General features: G+C 47.6%; 1 long non-coding RNA gene and 1 pseudogene across 5 annotated transcripts in view; one reads left to right on the top strand and one right to left on the bottom strand.

Moving 5' to 3' along the window:
• Positions 1-7,048, top strand: part of LOC119249134 (uncharacterized) — a 28,348-nt gene extending 21,300 nt beyond the window's left edge. For 4 of the 5 annotated variants that reach the window (XR_008552443.1, XR_005126079.2, XR_008552445.1 and 1 more), the window contains 2 exons: positions 2,424-2,577; positions 6,603-7,048. This is a non-coding gene — a long non-coding RNA (uncharacterized LOC119249134). Of the gene's footprint in view, positions 1-2,423; positions 2,602-6,602 lie in introns of all 5 variants that reach the window. The other variant, XR_008552444.1, reaches the window with a different exon arrangement.
• An 855-nt stretch (positions 7,049-7,903) lies between these two features.
• On the bottom strand, positions 7,904-10,957 carry LOC119250327 (eukaryotic translation initiation factor 1-like; annotated as a pseudogene).
• Positions 10,958-18,387: the final 7,430 nt, after the last annotated feature.

Consider the following 18,387-nt stretch of genomic DNA (forward strand, 5'->3'; position numbering starts at 1 on the left):
GCCTCTCAGTACCGGCCCTGCCCACATCCTTGGCAAGGGCCTCATCGCAGGCCTTAATCCTTCCCAGCAGGAGCCTACCAATACTTGGACCTCTTCCCCCAGTCTCACTGCCACACCCCTTCACCCCATAAGTGCGCAGCCCCCTCCCTCACCCCAAAGAGGAGCCAGGATAGAAGCCTTCCACCTCAGGCTCCCCTGAACTCCCTCACAAGGGTCTCCTCTGAAGGATCCATGAATCTCGCCTCCCCCTCTGCTTCGTGCATGTTTCCTGCTCTCTCCACAGGCGCGCAGAGTCCACAGGAGAGGGCACCCCGAGGAGCAGGGGACACTGAGAAGGGGTGCCCTTTCCTCAGGATCCTCTACTTCCATTCAGCAGAAAACCACTGAAACGTAAGAGTCTGTATCTAGACAGAAACACAAATCCGCAGTGCCTCTGCCGTGAATGGAGGGAGGGTGCGCCCCTTAGCGTCTTTGTGCAGTGCACAACCTGGACTCCCAGACCTGCCTTCCTGGCTTTTAGATCTCTATCACGAATGTGTCCTTCCCAAGTCTACTCCCCTAACTGACCATTAGACACTGCTTCATCTTGGAAGACACTGGAGGTCAAATGGTTAAAACCAGCATCTCGCCAGAAACATAAAGCACCACCCTGTTCTATCCTGTACTGTCCTTCCCCCAGGTGAAAACTTCCTCCTTAGACTTAGGAGGTAGAGTGTTACAAGATGTTAAAAGGGGGAAGTTAAAAGTTGTCAGCATAAATACTGGCAGATATATGTTGTTGTTTTTCACGCATACTAGAGAATACTCGTGGGGCGTCAGTCCTCACTAGCTGCTGAATTCGACTTTCTTCCATGTTGTAGACATAGAAGCGAGACTTCCCATGGCTGAGTGACTCCTCCAGGGGCAGCATCTCCAGGGGCGGTCCGTTCAACCCCCAAATCTCCTGACTGCTAGGGGGTCCCTCACCATACCCCTCCCCCAGCTTTCCATGTGGCTGCTGTGCTTCTTGGCCACCTGAGTCCCCAGGGTGTGAGCTTGGATGTCAGCTTCCACTTAGGGATCATTCTTACACTGTAGTCAAAAGCCATTTAAGAAATCAGCACAGGGAAGATGATAATGGAAGTGCTGGTAACCTTTAATGACAGTGGCCCTTGCAAAATGTATAGTTCAGGAAGGGCTGGCGCTTGATCCAAAAAGCTCTTGTTAAAATCCAATCATCTTCAGCAATGAGCATTAGCAGGAAATGCCTGCGATGAACAAAAACACAGGAAAGGTTAATGGCCTTCTTTGCTAAAACGGGTTGGATTTTATCTCACGTTCCAACGCAGCCTCAGATCAGGCGTGCGCTGAAGAATTATTTTTTTCTTTTTGGTAATCAGGAGAAAAATTGATTACCAAAATTATAATTAAGAGCTGGGGAAATATGCAACAATTTGGCTGCTTCATTTAGCACATATTTCAGGTTAATTGCATGATTTTGCTAATGAAGATATTTGCATGAATATTCTCCGTGGCTGCATTCAACTCATTGTGTAATGAATACACGGCAAAGCAGATGGCTTCACTGTTTGGTGGACACAGGACAGGACAAAGACTGAAGCCCTCTGACGTCTGGAGACAACCCGGCTCCACCAGTCAGGGTCTTCACTGGTGGTCTCTGACTCTCCTGGAGGCTTTGACAGCAGTCCTTTTACAACTGGATCGTACTCTAGTTTTGAGAAAGATTAGATGATTCCAGGCAGAAGTAGAAAAGCTACCGTTATTACCATGCTTTGACAAGGTATATTAAAAACTATTTCACCCACAATTGTCCAGTCTTATTCCCTGCAGGTAATCAGAACTCATTTCCATTTTTAAATAGTAAATGTTCCTATAACATTAAATAGAATTTAGAAAACTCAAAGAAAATAAAAACAGCCCATTCTTCTGCTACTCAAAGGTAACCACTGTTAAAGTTCAGGAGTGTCCTGTGCTAAACACTTGTCCTTTGCATAAATATCCTGTTCAGTTTTTTACCAAAATAGATTATCTCGGGCCTCCCCAGTGGCGCAGCGGGTAGAACACTGCACTGTGAAGTTGTCTGCAGCCTCTGCAGCACAAGTTTGATCCCTGGCCAGCCAGGGAGAAACCCACATGGCGTGGCAGACCTCTCCTGCTTCTCCCACTGCTCCCCTCAGCAGGGTCTTTGGTCTGTCTGCCTTTTCTGCTCCCCTGCTCTCTCTGGTAAATTCTTTCACCCTCCCATGCCTCTGGTCTGTAACCCAGTTCTTGTATAAATAAATAAATCTTTTAAAAAAATGGATTATCTCTAGTATTTTATTTAAACTGTTTTCACTGAACAAGAAATATGAACATTTTTTATGTCTGTTAGCATTTTTTTTTACCGTTGTGTCAAGGGCATTAACCCACACCTCTGTCTCCAGGACCTGAATCCAGCTCCCAGGTGGAGTCACAGCAGCAGGCCAGTTGCACATCTGTCACCATGAAGCCTGTGCTCCCCAGCTCTGCCTACAGACCTGTGTGTTGCCCACTATGGGCCCAGCAGCACAAGTGCCAATAACCCTGCCTGCAGCCCTGGTGAGAAGAATCAGTTTAATTGAGGTAACATGGCAGGAGGCTTCAGGCACGTATCTCAAGCCAGTATTCTAGGGTGGGTGTTGGAGAGTGTGATGTGGCTGAGGGACAAGGAAAATACTGCGAGGTGCAGGATGGCAGCACCTGCTTGGTTGCTTTCTACATTGTGGTGAAACTCAGATTGGGGTGCAGACCTGAGACAACAGCCAGAAGCCCTCACTTCTGAATGTTTGGCCACAAGCCAGGCATCTCAATCCATCGGCCATGGTCACCTTTCTGTCTGGGTGACATGAGGTCGCCTCGAGGACAGTGAGTGCTAACAAATAACCTGGTTTTTCCTCATTGAAAAAGGGTAGAAGTATTTTTGTCCCATCAGCTCATTCTCTCTGGCCTTTCCTGCTCATCTTGCAAGATAAGCAGGAGGAAGGACCAGTGGGGTCACTGAGGAGAGACTCACACACAGCAGTAAGTCAACAGTAGCTTGAACAAATAGGACTTTTCATAAAGAGATGTTGAATTAGCCCTGCATGTCACGTGGAAATGGTGAAGTTGTATGGGGGAACATGTTTATCAAAACCTTGAAGCATCTTTGCATGTTGCATAGACATTGGGACTTCCCCAGAGTTGCTTCTGGGTAGAGGCTGGACAGAGGAGCAGAGGCGTAGTTGAGGGTGGAAGTTGGCCCCGGCACCTGGGGCAAAGGCCAGGGGCTCCTGCCCTGCAATTCCAGCAGGCACACTGGGGCGCCCTGTGGGGCAGGCAGTGAGGGGCATCTGCAAGGGACTTCAAAGCATCGTACTCACCTCCAGTTAACCTGAGGGACATATGCCTGCAAGCGCCCACCCAGCTCAGCTGTGCATGCCCGAGCACCCTGGCGAGGTCCAGGTCGTGTAGCAGGAGCAGGCATGCGCAGGCCCCTCACTCTTTGCTATGGTGAGAGCACAAGGCTCTGTGTGCCAAGAGGCCCAGGGAAGCCGTCCTCCAGGTCTCCTGAGCAGCTGGGAGGAAGTGCTGCTGCAGAAAAGCTACATGGAGGGGATGCCCTGGGCTGGGACCTGTCACAAGGAAGGTAGGTTTGGGGCAGGGCTAGGTAAGGTTGGGGCAGTCAGTTCCTCTTTGCTAGCCGAGGTTCCCCAAGCATTGAATCTCGAAAATATCAAGAAACCTGAAAAAAGCACAAACCATTGTTCCATTAAGAAGCAATTTAGCACCACTCCAAAGTACTGTAAGTGACCCTAGATGGGCTCCTGAACTGGAAGAGAAATCATAGTGTTGGGGAATAGGATAAGGGTTATTATTAATGATGGTATTGGCCAGTGGAAAGGGTCCTGACCTGTGATTACAGAAGACGAGGTCCGTGTTCCAGGGGAGACAAGCTGGTGCGGTGAAGGCTCAGGGGTCCAGCCCTGCAGCAGAGGTGGCGGGAGGCCCCCTGAGGAAATTAGAAGACACGACTTCTTAGGTCGCGCTGGCTCTAGGAAAGGGGTATATCATGTGGGCGTTCACTGTTCTGTTCTTGCAAGTTGTCCCGTAGGTTCCACATTTTTTTCAAATTAAACTATTTTTAAATGCTGCTTAAAATTCTAGGCGTCGCGACCAGGCTCGCCAAAGCATGACTGTCATTGAATTCATTGCATGTGGGCACCCCGTGGTGGTGTCAGGTTTAACATTAGATGAGTCACGTGTTCCTCAGTCTGCCGATCTGCAACAAGGCTTTGAATGGGGCTGGTCTCACACAGGAAGTGGAAGGTGAGGGAGAGATTCCACCGCACGGAGCCACGGAGCCACGGGCTCCCACGCACCCAGAGCCGTGATGGGCGTGATGGCACTGGGTCTTCTCCTTTAGATTGTGGATGAGTGAGAGACGTCCTGGTGGCCAGTGCTACCATGCTTTGTTTCAAGGTCACAGCAAATTTCAAGGTCACGGTTGGGTGGCAGAACTACAAATAATTCATCCAAATCATAATTGGAAATCAGAGAAGTCTGAAAAGGGAAAAAAACTTCCAGAAGGAAAGGTTTTCTTTAAGCAGGAGTGTGGTTGAGTGGCTGGGTAATCTTAAAGACATAATGAGCCGTGGTTTGTTTAATTAAATAATAAGAGGGGGGTATAGAAATCAGTAGTCAACTCCATCCTCAACAGCCAGCGACACCCGAATTCCGTATAGGTCACTCGAGCTTTGGATTAACATGCTCCCGAATAATACCCCAACGAGCCATCTTTCAGAGCACGTGGCTTGCTCATGTAGTTCTGGTTTGGAAAAATAGGAGCTATTAGCTGTGTTATTCAGGGTTAGGAAATCGATAACAGACCAATTATTGATAGACACACACTGCTAAGCAGTCTGAAGAAATTACTGGAGCGCTTGAGAGGGATTGCTATACACTCTCGCTTTCAATTCCCTGTAACATACTCACCGAGATTTATGGGGCTTTTGTCATGTCTAATTGGGATTGGTAACAAGACCCTCGCTCTCACTCTTAAGCATTCATCAAATGTAGTTGAACAAGAAAGGAGAAATAAAATCATGCCCATCTTTAAAATTACAGGGAAGGGACCTCAGATAATTGAGGATCTACCTTAGACTACATAGAGACTCCTCATTATCACAAATGATGGGGCACAGACTTGGAAATGTGACTTAACTTGACCCATGCCCCTCAGCTAACACCAGTGGAGCAGAGACTCAAAATGACAGCTGATTGGGAAGGTCACATTCCCCTGCTACCATGCTTTATCCCAGCTCTTCTCAAACTCTGATATTTTAGTGATGTCACCAAGGTGTTCTCAGAGTGGGAGGGGCAGTAATAATGGGGAAGAAACAATAATATTAGCAGGATGTGCAGAGCAGTAACAATTGCCTCACTAGCAGAACTATCCCCTCCCTGTATCTGGGCCCAATACCTTACTTAGTATAGCCCATGGTTGCATTTACTTTATGGCTACCATATCACATTGGTGGTCTGGTGGTACCTAAACCACCCAGACATTCCTTCTATGTACTTCTCTTAAACTTCCCAGCATTCTCCCTATGTATTTCTCTTAAGCTAGATCCCCTTTGTCCTGTACTTGTGGGAACAGGGAATTTAAAAGACTGATTGATTTGATTTACTCAGGTGGCTCTCCATTCTTTCAACCTGTTGCACTTTTCTAATGTCAATCCACCTCCTTTGTTCTCACCTCCAAATCTGATAAATATGCCTTCTATTTTATCTGAGATGGGCTGACAGAGGAAGGTGTACATAAAGTTGAACCACCGGAGCCTCTTTGCACCACACCAGCTGTCAGCCAAGAGATGCACCATCCTGCCCAGCCCCCTGATTCTGCCTTCTGGCACAGCTACACAGTGATGGTGCAAAGCTCCTGTCCATCTAAATGCTGAAGACCTTCCCAAGGCCTATGCTGTATCCTGGACAAACCCCATAAAGGCAGAGAATGGGTCAGGTTTTACTCTCTTTGACTCCCCAGTATACCCTGCCTGTGTACACATAATAAGTGTGAAGGAAAGTGTGAAGAGATGAGGCAACACTGCTGCTCCCTCTCCCCACCAGCCTGCAGTGCCAGCAAAGCCAGCAGGCCAGTGCCTGTGGATGCTGCCGATTTTGTTGGGCATCTAGAGTGGGGGAGCTTGAGTGGGGAAGCTGTCACTCCTGGAGTGGGAGGAGACACTGGAAGTGGGGGGCTCTGGTTATGATGCTTGACATGGGCTGTGGCCCTCAGAGGTATGCTGTTGATATTTAACCTGCAATGCACAAGGCAGTGAGCCCCCCAAAAAGACTGTCCCTATCCTTCGAGATCTGTGCTATCAGTGGACATTCATTCATATAAATTTGTTTCACCTTTACTCAGTGTTAACATACACTTGACCTTTGAACGGCATGAGGGCTGAGGTACCGGCCCCATGTCATTGAAAATCCACATATAACTTTTGACTCTCCCCAAAACTTAACTACTAATAACCTGCTATTGACTGACAGATTTGCCAATTAACAGTCAACATATGTTGTTTGTTCTGTGTGTGTCTTTACAGTAAAGTCAGCTGAAGAGAAATGTTATGAAGAAAATCATAAGGAAGAAATGCATTTACAGCATGGGACTGTTATTGATACTGTAAGTTTATGATGTATGTTTGCAAGAGCTCTGCCTGTAAGTGGGCCCATGCAAACTGTTCAAAACCGTGTTCTGCATGCACAGAATTTACCAGTTACATTAGTATGTGGGTGTGTACCAAGTGAGCAATAAGGATACTTTGAAACCTTCCAGGAACCCTCAGTGTGGTGAAGGAATGAAGAGTGTGTAGGAGGGATGGGTGAGAATTCCTTGAGAAAGTGATGGTGGGGCAGGGAAGGATGACTAGGAGCTCACCAGGTGGGGAGAAAAGACAGAGTGAGCCAGACAGAGAAAACACATGGAAAGGCTCACATGTGGCAAGTAGAGAAGTAGAGACCACTGTTTTTTCCCTTTCTGCCTTATACTGTTTACTAATTTCTTTCCAGGTGTGATGTTCACACTGGATTGAAAGCATCATGAAGGTCAAGATCGTGTTCTTTCCCGTCACTCTCTTCATAGCATTTTTTTTTAAAGATTTATTTATTTATTTATTTATTTATTTATACAAGCACTGGATACCGTCAGAAGCACGGGAGGGTGAGAATTCACCAGAGCCAGAGCGGGGAGCAGAGCAGGCAGAAGGACCAAAGTACACTGCTGAGGGGAGCAGCGGGCAGCAGGAGAGGTCTGCGCACCATGTGGGACCCTCCTCCGGTGGCCGGAGAGCAGCCGGGGATCGAACTGGCGCCGCAGAGGCCACGGGCAGCTTCCCAACCCAGCGCTCAACCGCTGCGCCACCGGGGAGGCCCTCTTCATAGCATTTTGCTCCGTAACCAAAGCCCAGTTCACAGGCAAAAAAATCAGTTCCATTGTCTTGATGTCAGGAGATACTATAAAGACCAGTCCCTGTGGTGGGAGGGCAGGACAGTGGGCAGCAATCTAGGATCCTGGGTCTCTCATAACCTGCCCTTGGATCACTCTTTCCTCTCTGTGGGCCTCAGTGTCCTCTCCCATAAAATGCAAGCATTAGGAAGACCCTTCCTGCAAGGCAAGTTGAATCTCCTTGCCCAGAGTTCCCGAAATGTGCAAATCCCTGCCTTCATAAGAGTAAACACTACTTTTAATGGCACTGATTTCAATACAAATTAGAAGACAGCACACTATTCTTAAACAAAACTAGCCATTTAGAAGTAGAGAGACCTACACGCAGCCTCTAAAGCCACTCTGCCCACATTTAGCTTTGGGGCCCCAGAGAAGTCTTCATTCTGTTTCTTATTCCCTCTAAGGAAGCCGAAGGGCTTCTTCATACTCAGAGACAACTGCCAGAGCACCAGCGAAATGCCTGGGGAGGAGGGGGAGGTTTGGTGCCTCCCCAAGGCTTTCAGAGATTCCCCATTAGAAACCTCATCATAAAGAGAACACTGTTCTGGAGATCTGTGCATTCATTTCCATCTTTGGAGCTGCATTATCTATATTTACATAATAGCTCCTCGGGTTTACTGGTTCTGAGTCAAGCTAACAAATTTGTAGCTATTAAGGAAGGCAAATTACGCTGGTATAGTTTAAATTCTGCAAATGGAGAACTTTGTCTGTTTAGAGAGGTGGCTACAACCCAGATCAATTAGTATCTAATAGTTCGTTACTGTTGACTATGCACAAAGATCTGGTGTGAAACCTCTACCTTAACATCTTAAGTGAAAAAGGAAAGGCATTTGGCGAAGCCTTAATCAGATTAGACATATTAATATAATAGCTTATTTTCCAGATGTAAAAGCTGCCTGTTCTGGCTTCCAAAGGTTGAAGGAAACCCGAGATCCTTCTTTTTACCACTTCCTGGCCTTGTCTTGGGTTAGGGTTTGGCTATGGAGGGGGCACATGGGAAAGTTGGCTCGGTGGGTCAGCAGGGGACAAGCATTCAAAGCCCTGTGCTTGGGATGCACCTGGGGAAGGCTGCGGGGTGGGGGGGCACAGCTGGCCCCACCTCTGCACCATCTTGGTGACATCATTGCACTCAGGAGCGCTCGGTCCCAGACCCAGTGCTGTCCAAGCGCTGTGCGGACTCACGCGCTGGGCTGGGCGAGCCGGCTTTGGTGGCGGACAGTGCAGCGGACCCCGCCCTTGCGCAGGAGGCGCGGCGCCCCTCGTCAGGGGCGGGGCGGGCGCACCTGGGTCTGGGCACGTGCAAGCATGTGCGCATGCGCCGGAAGCGCAGGGCGCCCAGGTGCGCTGCGCTCGGTGCCTCGAGTCCCAGGCGCGCGCAGACCGGGCCTTGCGCCCCAGGTCTGAAGAGACGAGGACGCCCCTCCGGGGCTGTGGAGAATGTCTGGCTGGGACCCAGGGCCACTCCCGAACACAGTGAGGCCCGACGACTTGAGGAGCACCCCCAGAGTGTGAGGAGCAACCCCAGAGGAGCGCCGGTGCCGGCGGAGGCCCCTGCTCGCCCAGGTTAGCCTGTCCGCTGACGCGCGGCCTTTCTTGCCTCCGTAGGCTTGGGTCGCGGCCACGGTCCCCCTGCCCGTGGGTCCCGCGGGCGGGTGCGGGTGCGCGGCCCCCTCAGCCCCGAGCTGGTGGCAGGGCCAGGCCCCCACCCCCAACCCCATCCCCAGCGCGCCGCCGGGGGCCGCTCAGGGCGCGGTACTGGAATGTCAGCTCGGTGACAGAATTCCTAGATAAGTGTGCCCCGACATTTGCGGGACAGAAACAGCCTTTAAAATCATGCTTACCTGATATGCAGACGCGACGCCCGTCCGTGTGTGTCCCCCCAGCTCTGGCCCCGGCTCCGGAGCAGGGGCACGCGGTGGCCTCAGCGGGGCTGGGCCTGGAGGGCCCCCCAACTTGGTGTCGCCCAAGCTGCAAGGGCGCCTGTCCTGATTTTTTTTTTTAACCAGGTCAGTGTGTGGGTCTGAGGCTCCAGGTAGCCGAAGTCATACACGTGCCCTTGTCTACCATGCCGTTCTCTCGCCATCGTGTTTTTGAGCTTCATTTGTTTTTGTGTTTATCAGTAATTCTTGCCCCTCACCCCTTTATTGATATATTTGCCGTATGACATGGTGTGGGTTGAAAGTGTCTGTGTGGCTCTCCTAACATGTTACAAACTGTTAACACCACAGGTTCTGTCATACAATTTCCACTCCTTTTTGTGTAGTGAGAACATTTAAGATTTGCAGTTTCAGCCATTTGACAGTTTCAGCCATTGTCAAGTACATATTGCAGCGTCACTGACCACATTCACCATCCTGTGCCTTAGATCCCAGAACTTACGCGTGGTAGGGTGGAAAGTTGGTGCTCTCTCATCTGCCTCTCCCCTTCTCCTGCACCCACAGGCCCTCCTAACCACCATTCTAGATTCCACAGCCAAGTGAAATCACATAGTGTCTTTCTGCCATGCCCTCAAGATCCATTCACTTGTTCCAAGTAGCAACTGACTTTGTCATGGTCAAGTAATATTCCACTGTACATATACATCACATCCTCAGCCATTCTTGCCTTGCCTGACACTTAGGCTGCTTTCTTGTCTATGCCATGAACAGGTGAATACAGATATATTTCTTTTTTTTTTTTTTAAAGATTTATTTATTTATTTATTTATACAAGCACAGGGTACAGTCAGAAGTGCAGGAGGGTGAGAGAATTCGCCAGAGCCAGAGCGGGAAACAGAACAGGCAGACTGATGAAATACACTGCTGATGAAATACAGCGGGCAGCAGGAGAGGTCTGAACGCCATATGGGACCCTCGCCGGTGGCCGGAGATTGAACCGTTGCTGCAGAGACTATGGGCAGCTTTGCAGCCCAGCGCTCAACCGCTGCGCCACCAGGGGAGATATATATTTCTTATGACTATTTTCAGCCTATGCCATACAGGATTTACACTAGTCTGCATTAAAAGCAGACCCCCAGATAGTTACATGACACAAGCTGTGAGGTTTTTAAACTTATGACAAGGGACCGAAGGGAAATTCTGCTCCTTGCAAGGAAATCTCACTTGAGCTTCAGTGAGCCAAAAGCACTTACACCCCCTTATCCTTTACTGGTGGTCCTTAGCCAGTCCAGTCTCTACGAGGACCTGGCATCTGTTCTTGCAGTGGTTGCCAGGTAGCTGGACTACATGTCTGTATTCTGGATGCTCAATCACAGCACCATTGCAGGCATATTTCTTAGACGCCTTCACTGCATTCTTCTTACTGTAATCTTCAGTGATCCTTGGACAGCAGCAAGGGTCTTCCTGCCGTTTCTCTGTTGAATTCTTAATGGATGTGATCCTGAGTGCCAGCAGTAACCAGTTCATTGCCCTTGCTTGCATCAGCAAAGGGATCAAAAGAGTAAAGTTTCTGCATAGCTGACCTGGGGTATGATTCCTTTTTGTGGTGAAAACTGACCTGCTGAAGGCGGCCGGCAGAGGGGAAAGCAGGGAGCGAGGGGAGGCAGGGTAGCCTGAGAGGGAGGCTGCTGAGACTCAATGGCGGCTCAGTGCCTGGGTCTGCAGAAATCTTTTCAAGTGAGAGTTTTCCTTCCCTTTCCATAAGTACTCAGAAGTGGAATTGCTGGCTCACGGCGCAGTTTTACTTTCACTTTTTGAGGCCCCTCCATACTGTTTCCCACAGGGCCTGCACCAATTACAGTCTCAGCAGGGGTGATGGGGGGTCCCTTTTCTCCATTTCCTCGCCAGCACTTGGTAGCTCTTGGCTTTCTGCTGATAACCATCCTGGCAGGTGGGAGGTGGTATCTCATTGTGGTTTGGACTTGCCTTTTCCTGATGGTGAGTGTGCTGAGCATGTTTTCCTGGACCTATTGGCCACTTGTATGTCTGCTGTGGAAAAATGTCTTTGCCGTTCCTCTGCCTATTTTTTAATCAGATTGTTTGTTTAGTAGTTCACTGCTAATGGCTGAGTGGGATTGCATTATATGAGTAAGTCATTAAAAAAAAAAAATCCTGCTCCTGTTGATGGACTTTTGGGTTGTTTCCAGTTGGGGACCATTATGAATAAGCTAAGGCAACAATTGCCTGCACATCTTTGTGTAAACACATTTTCATTTCTCTTGAGTGAAATCTAGGAATGTTTGGTTGTAGGGTAGATGAACATTTCGTTTCCAAAGAAACTTCAAGACCTTTTTCTAAAGAGTTTTGCCATAGTGTTATAGAGCAACTGCTGAAGTTCATGGTTGAGGTCAAAACCACACCCACAAGAGCCGTATGCGCAGAAAAAAAACTTTTCAAGACGTGAAACAAAGAGTTTCACTGTGAGTCCTGCAGACCTAATGCGCTTTTATGGTGACCAACGCAAGAAAAATTACTTTGGGCTGGTCAACCACGGGTGAAACTTGCAAATCACGTTGGGCGCCAAGCTGTTATAGAGCAACCCCGATATTAAAACGGGTTCCTGGCTGTGGGTCCTCACCCGCGCACTTTAAAGGGACTTATGAATAATCTACTACACACACACACACAAAAGGTTAATAAAAGGTTTATTTACAACAGAAAAGGAAATAAGGAAAATGTACAACTCAGGGAAAAAATAGGGAAATAAAGTCTTTAATGTGTCCAACCCGATCCGACGACCTGGAAACCCACAGTCACTCTCAGAGCTGGCCGGGCGCTGCGAGCTGGCGGAGAGCCAAAATGGGGGACCCCCAAAGCCCACGTGTCTGCCTTTTATATCCACCTGGCTGCTTAACCCCACCCTCAGGTCCCAGCCACCTTCCTTTGGTGATGATGGGATTTGGAGTTCCCAGTGTCTTTGACTTTGACCTAGGGTGGGGGTGGAGTCCACAAAGCCTATATGGAATTAGCTTTGGGACATCCTTTTCCCCCTAACAATAGAACTGTTCATGAGCATTGGATTTCTGCTAGGAGGACACAAGTACTCTGATTATGAGGCTGCAAGTCAGAATCCCTGAGATTCTTTGAAGTCTGGGCTCTGCTTCCCTGTGTCACTGTTTCTTTCTAACACAAAGCTTGCTGGGTAATTAGGTGCACAGAAGGTTGCTGAGTTGGCAAATCCTCCCTTTTCCCAGAACATCCGCAAAGATCAGAAATAAGAAACAGGTACTTTCGCCTCAGCATTGTGTTTTTTTTTTTCTTTCACGCACACACACACACACATACACATACATATATATATATATGAAAACATAGGACTTGATTTTTACCATACGTATATTCTGTGAAACCATGACTATAATCAGGCTGATTGGCATGTCTGTCACCTCACATAGTGGCAATTGTTCACAGTCATGACACTTAACACAGTTTGGGAGGTGGGCTCCTTGTTGAGGCCTGTGGGCTCTAGTTTAGAGAGTGACTCTGACAAGGGTGATTCCCTTCAGGCGTCAGGAAGCCTGGGGCAAAATATCATTCCTAGGAGATCCTAGACTGACCCAGCCCTCTCCCCTCAGTGGAGACTGTTACAAACAGAAAAGCAGCCTTGAAAATAAAGAACAGGGTGTAGTGTTTCCTCAGGTTTTCTATAGTTTGAAAATGACCATCAGTAACCCACATAGCCATAAACAAAAAGGGGGACATATTTGGGCTGACATCATGCAGGGTGGACCAGGCTGAAGGCGGAACTCGCACTTTGCCAGTAGGCCTCCTGTGTTTGTTGGCAGACTGACTTCCCGGGTGGCCCAGCCTGACAGCTGAAGACTCAGCAGCCTCTTTCTAAGAGTCCAACAAAACCCTAGAATTGAGTGTGCTTGGTCTGACCTGGTCACATGCCCATCATGAGCCAGTCGGGGCCAGGAGGATGCCATTGTCTGATTGGCTGGATGCAGGTCTTGGGCACACCGCTGGATCACCTAATCTGGTGTCAGTAAAAGGGTTTGATGCTGCAGCAAACCTGCTCTTTCCCAGCCTGCCTACCTGATCTTAATGCAAGAGACACTAATTAATAATGAAAAGCAAAGTGTCATGTGTCATAAGACCTTGAAAAACCAAACACTCAGGACATGAACACCAGCCCCTACAGTTTTTCCCCAGTTATATGTAAAATCAAATAGCAGTCTAGTATTTTTAAAATTTTCCCAGACATAATTATACATATGGAAACATCTCTTTAGATTTCTTAGTAAAAGGCAAAAGAGACATCTGCCATTGGTAAGATGCTCGCTCTTCCTGATGCATTAAAAATGGTTAGACTAATATGAAAAAAAATGCAATAAGTACAACCCATCTCTTTGTCTGTATCACCATTAGAAAAGGCATAAAAACACTGAAGATTTGAACAAACTGGAATTAGAAGAAAGTATGCAGTGTGGGAGGCTAGTTTCTATATAGCTAGGTGAGAGTACAGATTTTTATTTTTTAGAAAAAGCATGGCATAGCTAATGGTATTTGCAAGATTTTGTTTCAATAAAGAATACACAAAAGACCACTTTTTTGTGAGCCATTAAGTGTAAGTTGTACCAGGGAATCTATGTCCTCAGTAGTGTATTATTCTTTAATAAGAATAATGTTTTATGGGAAAGCTGCACAGGTTTAACTAGTGATAGACCAGATGAGAGATCTCAGATCCCTGGGGGGGGGGGCGGGAGGGGTGGTTGTATATGTGTAAGAATTTAACACACAGCAAAGGTAGTCCCATAAATTAGTAGTAGTTTGTTTAATAGATGGTGTCAGGAAAACTACCTCACTAAGACAAGATCCCCATGTAATGCCTTACATGAATGTGGCCTCCAAGGACTTAAAAAATTAGCAGTGAAAGAGGAAGCTATAAAGCTAATAGAACAAATTTAGGAAAATATCTTTTGGAACCAGAACGGAGGAGAAAAATCTCAAAATACATTTCAAAGTGTAAACCATAAGGCAACAAAATCACTGATTTTGCCTTGCATCAAAAATCAGTCTTTCTCAAAAATAAAGGATGCCTCGCATAAAGGCATCCTTTTTTACTAAAAGAAGGCAGAGTGAGAGAAGACATCAGTATTATTGGAAATGTACAAAAGCTTAAAATCTAGTAGCCCAGCACTTTTTACTTAGATAAAAGGTGCCACTTATATAATTAAAATTTTTCTAATAAAACCAGATTTAAAATGAGAAATAGAAACAAATAATGTTCATTTTTTGTATTTCCTTTAACTTGATATATTTGGAATATACCATTTCAACATGTAATCAATATAAAGTTACTAATGAGAATTCTCATCAATACTTCACACCAAGTCTTTGGAATTCTAAGACTCTCTTCCTCTAGTCACATCTCAATTGGACCAGCCACATCGCAGGGCCTCAGTAGCCATACGTGGTTAGTAGCCACCATCTCAGACACTACAAGTATAGACTTCACAGAACTGGAAATCAGAACAAGAGAACAATCCCAATAAGAAAATCGACAAGAGACATCAACAGTCGACTTATGAAAGAGGAACCCAAAAAAGTTCCCAACATCTGAAAAGATCCTCAAACTCTTTAGTAGTTGTGGAAATTAAGAAGCATCCTTTACACCTGTTAGACTGACCACAGTGAGAGCTGAGTAATGTCCGGTGTTGGCGAGGATATGGGTGTGTGGGATTCTCGTGGATGTACGTGGGAGACTGAACAGCAGAGTTGATCTGGGCGGAGGGTGCCAGCACTCCACCACATAGAAGATGTGCCCACACCCAGTCGGTCAGGGCTGCCTCAGGGCTGTTTCAAAGACAGGTGCGCACAGCTTTAGGAAGGGACAGAGACCAGGGTGTCCAAATTGTCATTTTCTGTAATGGCGAAGAGTCAGAGGCTAACTGGATGCTGTTTCTGGGAGAGAAAGGGAGAAAATGCACCTTTGTGTTCCCTGGCAGGGAGTTAGAAGGAACAGTTTAGATGCATACACAGCAGTATGAATGGATTTAAAAACTGACAGTCTGAAATAGTCCTGAGAGAAGGCAAAGCATCATTTACACACATTATATAAGAACAATATGCGTGGACACATGCCTGGGGCTGCTTGTGGATTGAAGGACCAGGCTGCTCAGATAATTTCTTTAATATGTGGGTGCACCGGTGATGATGGTGTAGGCATAACTTTCTCGACCCAAGGCCAACAAGGAGAAAAGCAGATGACAAGAGGAAGGGAGAGAAGAGGACCCCTGCTGGGGTCAGAGGCATACCAGGCATCAGTGCCACTGGTTGCACTCAGTTTGGTGAACCCCAAAACATCCAGAGCTCCTCAGGAGATGGGCAGAACCTTTTGGCTCACAGTAATAAATCTCCTGTTGGGGGAACAGGAGGTTGGGGTGATTCATTCTTCTGCTTTCCAGACCAGATCTGGGCTCAGGACCCTGGTGATTTGGACAACTTTCTTACCCCTCAGATCCTCAGCTGCCCTCGGAGGGATTGGGGTCAGAATGGGGCATGTGCAGTTGTATGGGGGAATATAAAAATAAAATTTATTATTTAAAAAAAAATAAAAATAAAACAGAAACGAAGCTGACTTGGCAGGGAGCACTACAGCTTTAATGTACAAGTTCCTTGTCCAGGAGACTGCTGAATAAATGTCCTCCCTCTTCAAGTTCAAATTTCCATCTGGGCTGTTCTGCACCCAGGGAGCAAGCCTCATCGGTTAAGATGCAGAAACACGAGAGCAAGTTGAGCCCACACTGGGTGCCACTTAGCAAGGCTTGCTCGTTGCACCAGGCTATTAAGAAACATGCAGATTCATTCCCGGCTTCCTCAGGAGCAGCAAGCATGACCATGCATGTCAGCCACCTTGGAAAGAAGCACACACTTGGCAGGGCAGTGGGCTTCAACGTAATTTCCTTAAAAAGAGCTTATTCATTTAACAGCATTGTGCTTTGACAATTTCCCAAGTTCTCAGACCGTGAGCAAAATCAGCCCACATTTGTTCTCCAGATGACTCGATTCTCATCTGAGATCTCCAAGAGGGCGGGTGTGGAGAAGCCCCTTCCCAGGTGGACATCACTACGGCAACATCTTCATTTTCCTGCTTGGGCCACTCAGGCTTGTCCATCCCATTCTCCGATAAAGTCCTTTTCTTTCGTGCAGTAACATCCCCCTCTGCTGGAACTTTCACATTTTGCTGGCTATTTTTAAGAAAGAAAAATCAAAAGAAGGGATATGTTTTGCATCCACACGGGGCTTCTTAAATTTTCACGTGTATAAGCATCTGTGGAAATACTGTTGTTGCTTTTTTTTTAAATGGAGATTTTTAGTGCCCCATGCTTGCCTCCTAAGATTTAAAATGAGTAAGTCTGGAGCAGCAGGACAAGATCTGCATTGAAGCCCCCACTCCTGCTTGTTCCAGTGAGTCTGCTGCATGCCGACTCCCAGGAGGATTTTGCTGATTCTGAACGGGGCAAGGCAGGTGGGGGAGAGATGGAGATGAGCACATCGGGCATCAAAATCCTCCCTCCAATAAGTTTCAGCTCAAGAAACCTGTATTTTGTTCAGCCTTATTGAACTTATATTTAATGAGCAGGGTCGCCCAGGGTCAGCACCCTAGGGAGAACCCACTCTCCACTAGTCCCACCAAAGGCAGAGGTCTCTGGGGACCCCATGCCATGCCCAGAAACAATCCCGAGTGAGCTTGGCACCAGGACCCAGGGACCAGCTTCAACTTCGCTTGCTCTAGAGCAAAGATCAACCATTAAGGGCTCATCCTTGTTGGACAGACATGGTCAGGCCTAACCCCCTGCCCTGCTGAGTCATTGGCTGGGTTGCCCAAGAAGAACTTGGCCCTAACTGGAAGGCTGAGTTGCATGCATTAGGTGCTGACAGCTGGAGGCATCAGTAACTCTGTCCAAGGGGAGGGTAAGGCTCCACCCCTTCGTAGGGAATCAACAAGATTCTAGAACAACAATGAGGACAGGAATTGTTTTTTCCGCCATTTTTGGAACATGCAGTCTGTCACTGTGCCTGAAACGTCGCATGCTTGGGAAGGTGGTGTACCTAGAAATGAGCCCCAGAGGCCTTGAAATCAGCCCAAGGTGGCTTCTCATCTTGACCCCTCCTCTGATTAGCTGTGTCACCTTGAACGACTTATACAACCGAGCAGTAAAAATGCACATGAAAATAGAACCCTACTTCTCAGGGTTGTTGTGAGCGCTAAATAATGCATTTGTGCCATGGGCATAGGACCATGCCTGGCCCCTAAAAGTTCAATGCCAAGCATTGGCTATGACTATGAATAGAGGCCAGAGTCTGATACAAAATAGACCTTTCCCTTGGGCCTCCCTGGTGGCGCAGGCAGTTGAGCACCGCACTGTGAAGCTGCCCGCAGCCTCTGCAGTGCGGGTTCGATCCCCGCCGGCCAGTGAGGGTCCCACATGGCGCAGCAGACCTCTCTTGCCTCGCCCGCTGCTCCCCTCAGCAGTGTATTTCATCAGTCTGCCTCTTCTGTTCCCCGCTCTGTCTCTGGTGAATCCTCTCACCCTCCTAGGCATCTGGCCTGTACCCCGGTTCTTGTATAAAAATAAATAAATCTTTTTTAAAAAAAATAGACCTTTCCCTTTGCATTCCCTTTGGAGCAAACAAAGCAAATCTTGGATGATATATTAGGTCCATACAATAGTTTGGGAGGCAAGAAGTTCAACTCATTTCTCACAGGGCTCAGGTTAAGGTGTGGGCTGGACAGGTTCCTTCTAGAGGCTCCAAGGGAGGTTCTGTGTCTGGACCTTTAACAATTTCTAGAGGCTGCCCACATTCCTTGGCCTGTGGCCCCTTCCTCCATCTTCTTCAGCAGCAGAGCCGCTTCCAGTCTCCTTCTGAATCTGACTCTTCTGCCTCCTTCTTCCACCCAGAAAACCCAGGATAATCTCCCCACCACAATCTTTATTC

Source organism: Talpa occidentalis, unplaced genomic scaffold (genome assembly GCF_014898055.3).
Source record: "Talpa occidentalis isolate TD23 unplaced genomic scaffold, MPIMG_talOcc4v2.1 talOcc4.17, whole genome shotgun sequence".
In the NCBI taxonomy this organism is placed as follows: Eukaryota; Metazoa; Chordata; class Mammalia; order Eulipotyphla; family Talpidae; genus Talpa; species Talpa occidentalis.